This window comes from Chionomys nivalis, chromosome 1 (genome assembly GCF_950005125.1).
Source record: "Chionomys nivalis chromosome 1, mChiNiv1.1, whole genome shotgun sequence".
NCBI classification, from domain to species: Eukaryota; Metazoa; Chordata; class Mammalia; order Rodentia; family Cricetidae; genus Chionomys; species Chionomys nivalis.
This window is the reverse complement of record NC_080086.1, coordinates 62744169-62757001: the sequence shown is the minus strand read 5'-3', so window position 1 is coordinate 62757001 and position 12833 is coordinate 62744169. Positions and strand designations below refer to the sequence as shown.

Sequence of the window (12833 nt, the reverse complement as noted above, 5' to 3'; positions counted from 1 at the left end):
GTGAACCCTTGAGCTAGTCTAGACAACAAGGGAGGAGCTGCAAGGATGAAGATGTTGCCTTCTCTCTCAAATGCTGGATCCATTCCTGGTATTATTAGTTGGGATTAATGGTCCACACAGAGTCATCACGAGTCCACAAGTAAAGATATGCCTCATTACTTAAGCACTACTTTCTCAGCAAAGGAATCACTTATTTATTTTTCCTTTCTGGCTTTTCAAGACAGGGTTTCTCTGGCTTTCTTGGAACTCGCTCCATAGATCAGGCTGGCCTCCAACTCAGAGATCTGTCTGCCTCTGCCTCCTTGGTGCTGGAATTAAAAGCCTGCACCACCACAGCTGGCTAGGAACCACTTTAAGCATCATGGGTGCTAGCTAGCTAGTTTTATGTCAACCTGACACAAGCTAGGGTCAGAAAGGAGGGAATCTCAATTGAGAAAATGCCTCCATATGATCAGGCAGGTCTGTAGGCCATCTTCTTAATTAGTGATTGATGTGGGAGAGCCGGCCCATTGTGGGTGGCACCAACCCTGGGGCTAATGAGCCTGAGCTCTATAAGAAAGCAAGCTGAGCAAGCTGCGAGGAGCAATCCAGTAAATAGCAATCTTCTATGGCTTCTGTATCAGCTCCTGCCTCCAAGTTCTATCTGGTTTGAGTTCCTACATTGGCGTCCCTTGGTGAACTGTGACTTGGGATATGTAGGCCAAATAAACCCTTTCTTCCCCAAGGTCAGTCATGCCATTTCATCACAGGAATTGTAACCAAAGACACACCACCATTGCAGATAGAATGCTTGACTGTGTAAAGATGTGCTGCTGTTTTACTGTGTCTGAGCTGAATGGCCAATAGCTAGGCAGAGGACGGAAAGGTAGGACTGGCGGGGGAGAGGGGGTGTTCAGCCAGACACAGAGGAAGTAGAAAAGCAAGACGGACAGTATGCAGATGAGGTAAACATCGATTAGTAGAAACGGGTTACTTTAAGTTAAAAAAAAAAAAAGATAGCTAGAACTAAGCCTAGTCTCTATGTCATGATTGGGGGAGCGGGGTCCAAGAAACTCTGTACCACTAGGCTTCCTCCTTGCTCCTTATTTCATCAGCCACTTCCCCCACCACATAACAACATATGGGTTAGTACCACCCACATTCAAAGAATGTCTCCTGACTTAATTGTCTCTGGGGTCAGTGCCTCCCAGCCTAATAACCAGAGTTCAATCCCCAGTATGACAGATTGGAAAGAGAGAACCAACTCCTAAAAGTTGTCCTCTGACCTCTACATGGATGCTGAGACATGCACACACATATACACACAATAAAATCAATGCAATAACGCCATCATAGACACCCCCAAAACGAGCCTTATACATCTCCTAAGTGTCTCTCAATCAAATGAAACTGGCAATCAAGATCAGGTGGTGGTGGCACACACCTTTACTTCCAGCACTAGGAAAGCAGAGGCAGGTGCAACCCCATAAGGTGGAGACAAGTCTGGTCTACAGAGTGAGTTCCTGGGAAGCCAAGGCTACACAGAAATGCTGTCTCAAAAAACAAGCAAATAGATCAACCATCAGAGAAGGTCTGGCTACTCTCACTAGTTGCACTGGTCAGGAAAACAGCAGCCAGTGCTGAGTATACAGGCTGTGTAAGAGATCCGAATCCTCAGAGACTTTCCTTTAGCCTCCTGTCACAGCTACATTTTTCTCATACCCTAAACCATGCATTATATATGGAGTCTAACTTCCCCCCACCTCCCCAAGGGCTGTCTTGACTAAGCAAGGGTTCAGTCCCACCTAAGGTCTAGAATCACTTTTTGAGATGGAGATTACATTATGCCACTGGACAGGTTGCAAATCCAAGGGACAGAGTTAAGAGATAAAGAGAAAGGTTTTGCAGAGATTTCCTTTCCTTTCTTTTTTCTTGGGGGGGGGGGTTAGAAAGGGTCTTACCATGCATGCATGTAGCTCTGGCTGTCCTGGAACTCACTATGTAGACCAAGCTGACCTGGAACTCACGAGAGACCCATGACCTGCCTCTGCCTCCTGACTGTTGGAATTAAAGGCGTGTGCCACATGTCCTGGTCATAGCTTGATTTCTTAGTAGCCTCTCTGAGTATCGGAAAGGAAGACTACACTCAGGATCTGCTCACACATACTGACCCATCTGTTTCCTTCCCACTGTGTCTGCCCACAGGCAGTGCCACAGAGCGCCTAACATGCTTACTCTGCAGCAGTAAAGTGAGTCACTTTCTTCATCTGGAAACTACACGGGGCTGCTGCCCCAAGGCCATCAAGTTACCACCACAACAAGCAGCATACAACTGACTTATTTTGATTCTCCTATGCTGTTAATACATGAAAAATGTGGAAGGATGAATGTTGTAAGGCATGTCTCTGGGGCTAAGGATGTTGTTTTGTGGTAAAAGGACCTGTTTAGTCCATACACCAAAAAGAGAGGGAGAAGGGAAATGAAGGAGAGAGAGGAGAGAAAATATTTCTGAATTCTTTCTGTCTGTGGGATAATTTTCTTTGGGAGGTTGTAAGAGCTAGAGGAGAATTCAGGGATGGAGAGATCTTCCATTCAGACTCACACAGCTTCTACACGTGGCCAGTAGATAGCAGTGGGCATTAACAATGGGAGTTCTTGCGGGAGTCCATTCAGCATACGGTTTAGGATCAAAAGACATCAGCGTCACCCTTGGCAGAGCACACTTATTCTTTACAGGAAAAAGTTCCCTTCCAGCTGCCCAGGCTCCCCATGAAGAACACATACAGCACAAGCTGCTGTGCCCAGAGGGCCCATAGTAAGCTTCAACATCCCACATAACTTACTAACCAAGGTATATTTTGCTTTTACCAAAGCTTAGGGGGCACAGGTGAAACCAGCCTTTACTGGCTCCCAGCAAAGCATTGCGTATATACTATCTAAAAAGATGTCTCAGTGAAAACTTACAAGTTTGATAAAAAAATTAGGCAGTTTCTAGGATCAGTTTGTGAACAAACAGGGTAAAGAGAAAATAAAATATAAATATGAATTTGGGCTTTTAATTCTGAGAAGCTTAAGATGGAAGACTTTAACAGCAGCATCAGCTAATGGCATCCATGGTAAAGTACTGATAAAGTTGTGCAGTAGCAGAAGCAACTAGGCCCAGCTTCCCCGAATAGAACACCATTAAGAAGCCAAGTAGAGCAGGGCATAGTGGCACACGCCTTTAATCCCAGCACTTGGGAGGCAAAGGTGGGCACATCTCTGTGAGTTTGAGGTCAGCCTGGTCTACATAATGAGTTCTTGGACAGCCAGGGCTACATAGTGTGACCCTGTCGCAATCCTCAAAAAACAAACAAACAAACAAACAGATAAAGGGTAACCTAAACAGCACATTCTCATCTGGCGTGCAGGCATACTTGCAGATAGAGCACTCATACATAAAATACATACATAATTTTTAAAATAAAAAAAGAATTTGTGTTTATCCCCTGGTTTGGGAAGTATGATGGCTAGAACAACTTGGGGACAGAGTCAGCTGGTCCTTTGAAGGGTAGGGAGAAGAATGGCCACTTTGAATAATAGTTAAGAAAATCCAGGTAAGGCTACTTCCTCGTGCTTGCTGGATGGGGGAGAGGAGGCAAAGGAGTAGAATGTGGTGTGATACACAGAAGTAAGAAGATCAGGAAGCTGTTCAATGTGCAGAAGACAGCCCACTCTACTGCAAGTCTTCACCAAATGTTGAGTTCTGCCTGAGAGAGCTGCAGATCTACATCTGTGGATCTGCCACCAAGTAGGGGAAGAAGTCTACCCAGAAGTTGAAGGACACACACTTTAATTTTGCAATTGTTTTTACAAACTTTTTTTTTTCCCAGATAGGATTTCTCTGTATAACAGCCATAGCTGTCCTGGAATTCCCTATATAGAACAGGCTAAACTCAAACTCACTGAGATCCGCCTGTTAAGTAGATCATGTGTGAAGAAAGGGTCCTGAATAGGTGATTATTTGGACTTAGTGATCACCCTTCCAGATCAAACATCACCTCTTTAGGGCAGATGAGACCATATTCACTTCTGTTTATACTTTCCTGAATGTATTTTTCAAAAAGTTCTATAAAATAAACCTGCACACAGGAAAACTGTACACAGAGGAGGAGGAAAGGGGTCAGAATGGCAGAATAGGCTGGCAAGCTAGCTCAGTGGGTAAAAGCTCTTGCTGTCAAGTGTGACGACCTGAACTCAATGCTTGAGACCCACAAGGTGAAGTGAACTGATCCTGCCCCCTAAGCTGTCCTATGACCTCCACAAGTACCTCTAGCCACATGAATGCCTCCTAGCCCCAAACATACACTCCAGACAATAAATAGAAATGAAATAAAGAGAGCCCAGAAATACAGTAACATTACCTTAAACAACAGGAAGCTAAGGGGCTGAAACTGACTAGAACTACAAATAGCAAAAATGTCTCACTGGTTAAAACTAACAGAATAAAAAACTATCTGGAAGTGCTGGAAATTCCCAGGTTAGATGGAACAAACGGCTCATGTCTGCTAGCACAGTGGAGGGAGAAGGAAAGAAGTAATGGCTCAGCTATACTATCTGGAGCACCCAGAAAAGTTGAGAGAGATTGATAGCTGGTTCTCGGAGTGCAAGAATAAAATCTCACCAGTCAGACCAGAAAGAAGGGTATGAGTGGGTGCTTTGGCCAGGTCACTGTTGTAAAATAACGAAGTCATTTTGTGAGGACAGCCTGGAAAGCAGAATTCAGTAACTGGTCACACTGAGTCTGTGTACCTCTCTGACTGTACAGCAGTGCCACTGGCAATTTAGCTACTGAACTCCAAATCCAGTCTCCTGCCTCCCAGGGCACAAGGGCCTGTCTGTAATTTTCCTTAAGGTCAAAATGTATCTTCACTGACAATCATGAGACGTCTACAAAGTCCAAGCTAGCGTTCAACCTCCATCCTTCCAGTGGCCATTGCTCTTCCTGCACTACCTGAGCAACTGGGGTTCCACACATGATCCAAGCCATTCTGCTAACTTGAGAAGGGAATTTGAACAACACAAAACAAGAGTGCATATGAAAGACAGGCATGTTGCCACTTTTGATGGGAACAGTTACCAAATCACCATCCTCTTAATGAAGTTATTGCCTCCACTTACATGATTTTGTGTGGTTTTCACTTGCTTTTGAGATGCTAAAATGTACTAAGACTTGAAATACATAGCATAATGGTCATGCCTAACTTTCATGTTCCAAGAATTTTATGTCAATCCTCTTAGTAAGTAGTTGCTGATCTGTAGTTTAATTTAGAACTACCATCTCTGAAGAAATTCAAAAGGAAAATGCTATTAGAAACCCTCAAAAGAAACTCAAATAGGTCTAGCAGGAAATGATAGACAAACATGTAGGAAGAAAATAAAGAGTCTCTCAAATGTCTTGCTTTTTTCCTTGGATATATTCATATATACAAGGGTTTTGATCACATGAATGTCTGTGTACCAAATGTCTGCAGAGGTAAGAGGCTATTGGATCTCCTGGAACTGAAGTTATTTATAGACACTTGCAAGCTACCATGTTAGAGCTGGGAATCAAACCTGAGTCCTCTGCAAGAGCACCAAGTACTCTTAATTTCTGAGCCATCTTTCAGCCTCGTGTCTTAGATTTTTAGTTCTGTTCTCTCTCCTGTAGATGTTTTATGTGTGTGACTGTTTTTGCCTGCATGTGTATATGTGCACCATATAGAAGCTCGAATACATGATTTCTGAATTTATGCTACTGACAGAACACTGCAGCCCCAGGACCATCAATCAGCACTAAAATGATCTTACTACATTCGCCAAACGAATATCAATCAAATGCAAAATGCAGCACTAGAATACAGGCAAAAATCATATCAATCACAGACATAAAATACTGTGCGTGCGAGACACCAAACAAATCAGTGTCATAATGAAACCTGTTACCCTGTATGCTGTGTGTTCATGTGGTAAATACTAAAATCAAGCTATGCTGAAGGCAATTATGACAGCTTCAAGAACGGGAAACAGATTCCTGTAGAAGATCCAGCTGAGCGTGGGTCTAAAGTAGAAAGATAGCAATGAGTCTTTCAGGCAGAGAGAACAGCATGTTCATAGGTCTCATCAGAGAAAGAAATAAGAATCAGACAGTCCACTCACCACATCACATGGGGCCTTGCAGGCCACGAGAAAGTCCTGAAACCACAGTCTAGAGAAGCTCACGAAGGCCCGATGCGGCTATCAACACAAGAGCTGATGGCACTAGAATGAAGGTGAGGCTTGGAGGAAACAGTATCGAGGAACAAGAGATCTGGGCAGTAACCCTGATTGACAGAAAGAGCACAAGAAGTGTAGGGCTCTGCTAGCAAGGTGACTTGTTAAAAACACACAAGAAGGCAAAACAGAATGATCAAGAGTTTGAAGCTAGTCTGGGTACATGGTGAGGTCAAGGGTGCCTGGGCTGTATTATGAGATCCTATCTTCAAAGAAGGATAATGTGATTATTTGGGATTTAAATTTCACCCGAAGGAATGCTTGTTTCTGTTGGGATTTTACCCCCTTACGCTAAGCTGCAAACACCAGTATTTCTCAAACACACAATGCAATATAAAAGAAAACTGATGGAAAGAGCTGCCTTTCTAGACGCTTGTTATCTGGGAAGTCAAATGATATCATTGCGACACCAGGCCGTACAAGCAGAACATAGCAAAGGCAGGGACATGCCAGCATAGAGACAAACTCAATAATGAATATGCATTTCTTGGAAAGATGCATTCCTTCCTTGGCACTGTCAGAAATGAGTTCGAGAGGCTCAGAGGGTAAATGCTGTGTGGCTATGGGGACCTGGGCACAAAACCTCAGAAACCATATAAAGCTATAAACGTGGTAGCTAGTGCACATCTGTGACCGACCCACTGTCCCAGGGTGAAACGGGAGGCAGAGACAGGAGTCTCTGAACGCTATTAGGCAGGCTCCCCTGACGTATGCAAACAGAGACTATGATCAGCAGCCCAGGCTATCCTCTCACCTCTCCATACATGCATCATAGTTTATGGGGGATGGGGGCCGGGGATAAGGGGTAAGACATTTTACTTGTTATTAATCCAGAAAGCAGGACAGAAAATGTAAAGGAAAAAGAAAAAGAAAAAAAGGAACAGGAGTCTGGAAAACAAGCAAGGGTCAGATCCTGAGAGCTGATGTTCAAGAGGTTAAAGGAGACAGCTGGGAGGTAGAGAAGGTTCATCGAAGGTGGTAGCTAACCATGGCAAAGGAAACCAACCATGCAGAGTTGAGAGAAATAGTTAAACTTTACAACTACCTTCTCAACTAAGCCTCATTCTCAACCCCCAGTACCTACTGTCAAGTAAGCTCATCACAACTCCCTAGCCCTTACTCACTACGTGCCCTTTAGCAGGCTTGCTCTCCTGAGAGCAATGATGCTCTGGACACCAGGCCACTCCACTCTTTATTATGTTAGATTCATGACCACTTGTCCTGCGGGGGGGGGGGGGGGGGGAGGGTACACACTATCCTAAAGTAATTCTTTCTTTCATGCTAACTTTCCACGTCCAGCAATGTTGGGGGAAGAAAGTTTGGTAAATACTGTGGAGAGTGTACAGTCCTGCCCAGAACTTCTTTCTTTAGACACCCATTCTTAGGTGGCTACCCTGAGTGTTTCCAACTCTACTAGGGTCTGTGGTGCTGTTTAGTCTTATTCAAAGGAAGATTTTAGGCCTATTAGTCATCATGAGAAAAGGCTGGCTAAGTCTGGACAAGAAAAAAAAAACCTGAAGCAACAAGATAATAAGTGTTCCCTGTGCTCACCCTTAGAAAGTAGAGCCAGATTTATTGCTAGTGCTATAAATATGCTAACAGGATCTCCCACATGCTAAGCAACTGCTCCATTGGTGACTAAATCCCTCAGCTGGAAATACTACTTTTTACTCGGTGGCCTGTGATCCTTAAAGGGTTGACTGAGTAAGAAAGCAAAAATCTAGGAAGATTACAGGAGATCTAAAACCTATCTGGCAACTCCCCTCCCCATCAAACTTCAATAAACTCTGTCCATGGTTCTCTATCTTATTGCCATGGTAGACAGCAGAGGCAAGCTGGTGTGCATTTACTAGATAGGGAGCTAAGTGTTAGAAGGCTTTTGTTATTAATTTCCACAAGCCAGCCTTGGTGCCCTTAAACACTACTATCCCTTTGTGTTGCCATAAGGAGCCTGTATGGCTGTGTGGCCTGTGTGACCTGTGGCACTACTGCTTGTAAGGTAATAGAAAGGGAGCAGGAAGGCAGACAGCAGCTTCCCAAGCCATGTGGGATCAGCCCACACAATCAGGGAGAACTGCTCTGACCTACACAAGGTACAGATTCTCTCAGCTATTGTGTAAGTGGCAATTTGTTGCTCAGAACTTAAGGCCTACAGAGAACAGTAAGATTAAATGGTCACAGCTACAGACTATGAAGCCAGTATGTGACCTCAGAGAGCATAGTTTGAGTTCCCACTCTTCAATGATATCTCTCTACAAGAATCATCCTCTAGCACCCAAATAGTCATTTTTCATGGGTATCAAAGTGCCCTATACCAGGCTCGTTCTATATTACAGTTCTACTTTCTGACTGTATTTTTAATTTTTGATTGGGGATATTTGTGTATCCCAAGCTGACCTTAAACTCTTTAAGGAACTGAGGTTGGAGGTCTTGAATCCCTTTCTTGACTCCACCTGCCAAGTGCTAGGAGACTTTACAGTCTTCTTTGACTGCTCTGCTCAGAGAAGCTTCTTAAAGAACTTGAGATCATATCACACACTACAGACAAAAAGCAGAGACTCCCACACTCTCAAGAGACGGCTAAATGTTTAGATTGATCACTGGGGAAAGAACCATGGCTAGGAGCTGTGAAAACGCTTAACAATTGTAGAATTATTTGTGTACGCTGTAAAGCTGTGTTTCTGCCTAAAGGTGCTTTCTGATTGGTTTAATAGAAAGCTGAATGGCCAATACCTAGGCAGGGAGGATAGGCAGGATTTCCGGGGAGAAAGAGGAAGAGGAGGATGAATCAAGGCACACAGGAGATGCCAAGGGGACACAAACCAAGTTGGACATATGGGACAGAGGAAAGGTAACTGAGTCACGTGATAGAACATAGATTAATAGAAACAGGTTAATAAAGTTGTAAGCGCTAATCAGGAAAAAAAAACCTATGCTAAAGCCAAGCTCTCAAAATTATTAAGTCTCCATGTCACTATTTGTGGGCTGGTGGTCCTTACGAAAAAGTTTTGCTACACTGAGCAGATAAAGTATTTACTGTACAAGTCAAACAGATGGAAAGAGAATTTATTCCACATAGTTCCCCTGATTTCTACATGCATACCATGGCAAGCATATGCATGGACACACCCCTGCCCTGTGTGCAGATACATACAATTAACATTTATGGAAGGAAGGAGAGAGGAAGGGAGGACAGACGGACGGAAGCAGGGTGAGGCAGTGCCAAGGCAAGGCCATTTCAATTTCAGCCTTGAGGAAAAACCCAAGTTTAAATCCCACCCACTCCAACACATTCCACTGCATGAACTCAAACGTGTCTTTATTTTCATCTGAAAAACAAAAATCTTAAGTAAAATAATGCAGAAAAAATTGATAGTATGTCAACTGACACAAGAAATATATCTCAGTCATGCGGTGGTGGCACATGCCTTTAATCCCAGCATTCAGGAGGCAGAGTCAGGTAGATCTCTGTAAATTCGAGGCCAGCCTGGTCTACAGAGCGAGTTCCAGGACAGCCAGAGCTACACAGAGAAACCTTGTCTTGGGGGGGGGGGGAACCAAAAACAAAAAACAAAAAACAGAACTATATCTCATGAGTGGCCTTATCACATGAGAGCTTTAGTAATTTGGACAAAAAGCATTTATTAATCAGCAATGTTACTATTCCATCTCTACATCCCACACCAGCTCTGTTCTATCCATGTGTGCATTCACTGTATATGTCTTCTGACCAGCATCTTTATTCTAACATGTAGTACACATTCACCTGTGTACTTCCCAATGTTTCAATATGCTTTTAACTAACACTTCAGTGGAAACTCATGTTCAGCACATGGTTCTTGTCCATCAAAGAAGCTAGAGATCTTTATGAACCTAAATGGCTAACACCAACAAGAGAAAAAGAAAGCAGTACTGAAATCATGGACCCTTGTCTCCAAGTGACTCACTCCCACAGACCAATCTGAATTCTCATGATCCTATTCACTCCAGGCTAAAATATCCTATCCTCTGACTAACTTCCTCTAGTCCCAACTTCCAGATGCCCAATCCCAAGCCCTAGTTATAAACTCTGGAGAAGTAGTCACTGACCATAATCTAGTAGTAGTAAACATCTAGTTCAGTTTAGACCAACCTGTACATCCAGTCCTGTCATGCATCAAAAAGGGCCATCTGAGTTTCCTACCAGATGGTAAGCACAGCACCAAGTTCTGTGGCTTCTGCAAATGTCAAATTAGAAACCTCAATGACCAATTCAGGGGTTACTGAACAGCTCCTTACTAGATCAGGAAATCTAAACAATTCCATAAGAGAACAGGCCAATTATAAAACAAAAACCAAAGTACCTTAAACTTAGCCGTAAAGGATTCTTACACATCATTTTATCGTGACTGGAGGAATGGTTAGATGGGTAAGAGCACTTGTGCAAGCATGACAACCTCATCCCAACACCCACATAAAAATCCAGGAGTGGACAATCCACATGCTATAACCTCAGTGCTGTGGGGTACATTAGCCTAGCTCCAGGAGTGAGAGACCCTGTGTCATGGAAGGTAGAGAGTGATAAAGCAGGACACCTAATGACCTCCTCTGGCTCCTGTGTGTCCTCACATGTCCCCACTCCCACACACACACACACACACACATTTTATTTACATTCTTTACCAGTTAAGATCCACAATACCTCACCACCTCCTGTGCAGTTTCTAATGAAACCACCTATTATTCTTCTAGTTCTTCTGTGAGAAGTACTTGGTACTAGGATCATCCTTTACCATAAGACATCTTTTGAGAGACAGTCTCTCCAGAACCAATTGGAACACTCTTGGAACTTCCAACTCTTCATGAAAGGTAGTCTAGACTCCTAGTGTCCAAGGTGCCTACTTTGATCAGATAAGAATAGTATGTCTCTTCAGAGTTATATATGGAAGTACTATCCACTATTAGAACAGATTGGTAGGCATAGTGGCACATGTCTTTAATCCCAGCACTGTGGAGGCAGAAGCTGGTGGATCTCTTTTGAGTTTGAGGACAGTCTAGTCCGTATACAGAGTTTCAAGCCTGCCAGGCCTACATAATGAGACTTTTCCTCAAAAATCAAACAAACAAATACAGATTGATAGTATAAGAACGTTCCCTAAAGACAAAGGATGAATGAGAACTTTACAGCTCCTCCAAAACCTTCCTCAGCTTTCAAGTCCTCAACTATACAAGTCACAAATATGATTAGCCTTAACTGTCACAACAACAACCACTATGATAATTAGTTAGCTTCATAATATTATCACCTTCCATTAGTCTTGACCATGCATTCCCCAAAAAAGATGCTAACCAATGATCAGAGGCCTTAAATCTAATAGGCACAGCACACACGGCAGAGTGCTAGACTCGGGGAGACACTGTAGGGAAACGTCTAGAGACACAAGTAGGAGGAGAAAACAGTAATGGAAAAAGCTTGAGAAATGCTGGTTAAGATCTGAACCTACAATATAGTCATTACTAGCCACAGCTGGCTATACTTAAGGAAATCAATTCAATAAATCAAACACTCTCTTCAGCAACATTAGCACCATTTTAGGTGCTCAATAATCACCAGGAATTAAAGGCAGATATGAACACTTCCACCATGACAGAAACTTCTACTGCACAGTGTGGATCTAAACATTTGAGGGTATTTTACTAGGATCAATAGTCTGCCACCATCTCAAATCTCAACATGTAATCACTTCTTGTTTCATTACCCAGTATCTAACCCATCTATCTCTCCTGCTCCTGAAGGAACAGTGTAAATCTTGGTTTTTCAAGGGCAAGCACTGGGTAAAATCTAATATGTGAATTCTTCATAAGAATGGTATACTGTACATTTCAAAATATCTGTGACCATTGTCTCAGCAGACCATAGGCACCCAAACCCTTTGTGAAAGTCTCTGGACTCCACTGGGACTAAGCTTCAGCTAAGGAGTCTAACCATCATAACACCAGAACAAAGGGAAAAAGCAACCACAGCACCAGAGGGACAATCACCTGGGCAACACTACGTGCCAGACTAAAGCTTCAATGCATCTTTACAACCTGCACAAGCAGTTTCGCCCTGTTTGGGTGTGAAAGTCTACACAGTCTGGACAGATAAGAAAAAGGCCTCTCAAGGGATTTTATGTCATTTTTAAAAGCCATCACATGGCTCACAAAGAGTTAATTATCAAGTACAAAATTCAGGATTGGAAACTATTAACAGAAAGAACAACCTACAGAATGAGAAAATATAGATATGCAAACCACATCCCTCAATAAGGAATTAAGGCAAAACATATTAGCAACAACTCATAGGATGAGAACAATCCAATCAAAAGTAGGGAAAGATAGGCTGGAGAGACGGCCCACCAGTTAAGAGTTCAATTCCCAGCACTCACATCAGGCAGTCCACGATGACCTGTAATCACCATCCAGTGGGATCTGATACCTTTTGTCTCTGCAAGTACCTGCACTCACCTATGCATGTGCGTGTGCACACGCACATACTTAGAAATAATAAAAATACATTTTTGTGAAATGTTGGGGGCTGTGGA

At 43.1% G+C, this 12833-nt stretch overlaps 1 protein-coding gene across 2 annotated transcripts in view; it reads right to left on the bottom strand.

Moving 5' to 3' along the window:
- The window catches only part of Rab7a (RAB7A, member RAS oncogene family), a 50361-nt gene that overhangs the window by 18185 nt on the left and 19343 nt on the right, over positions 1-12833 (bottom strand). The window lies entirely within an intron of this gene.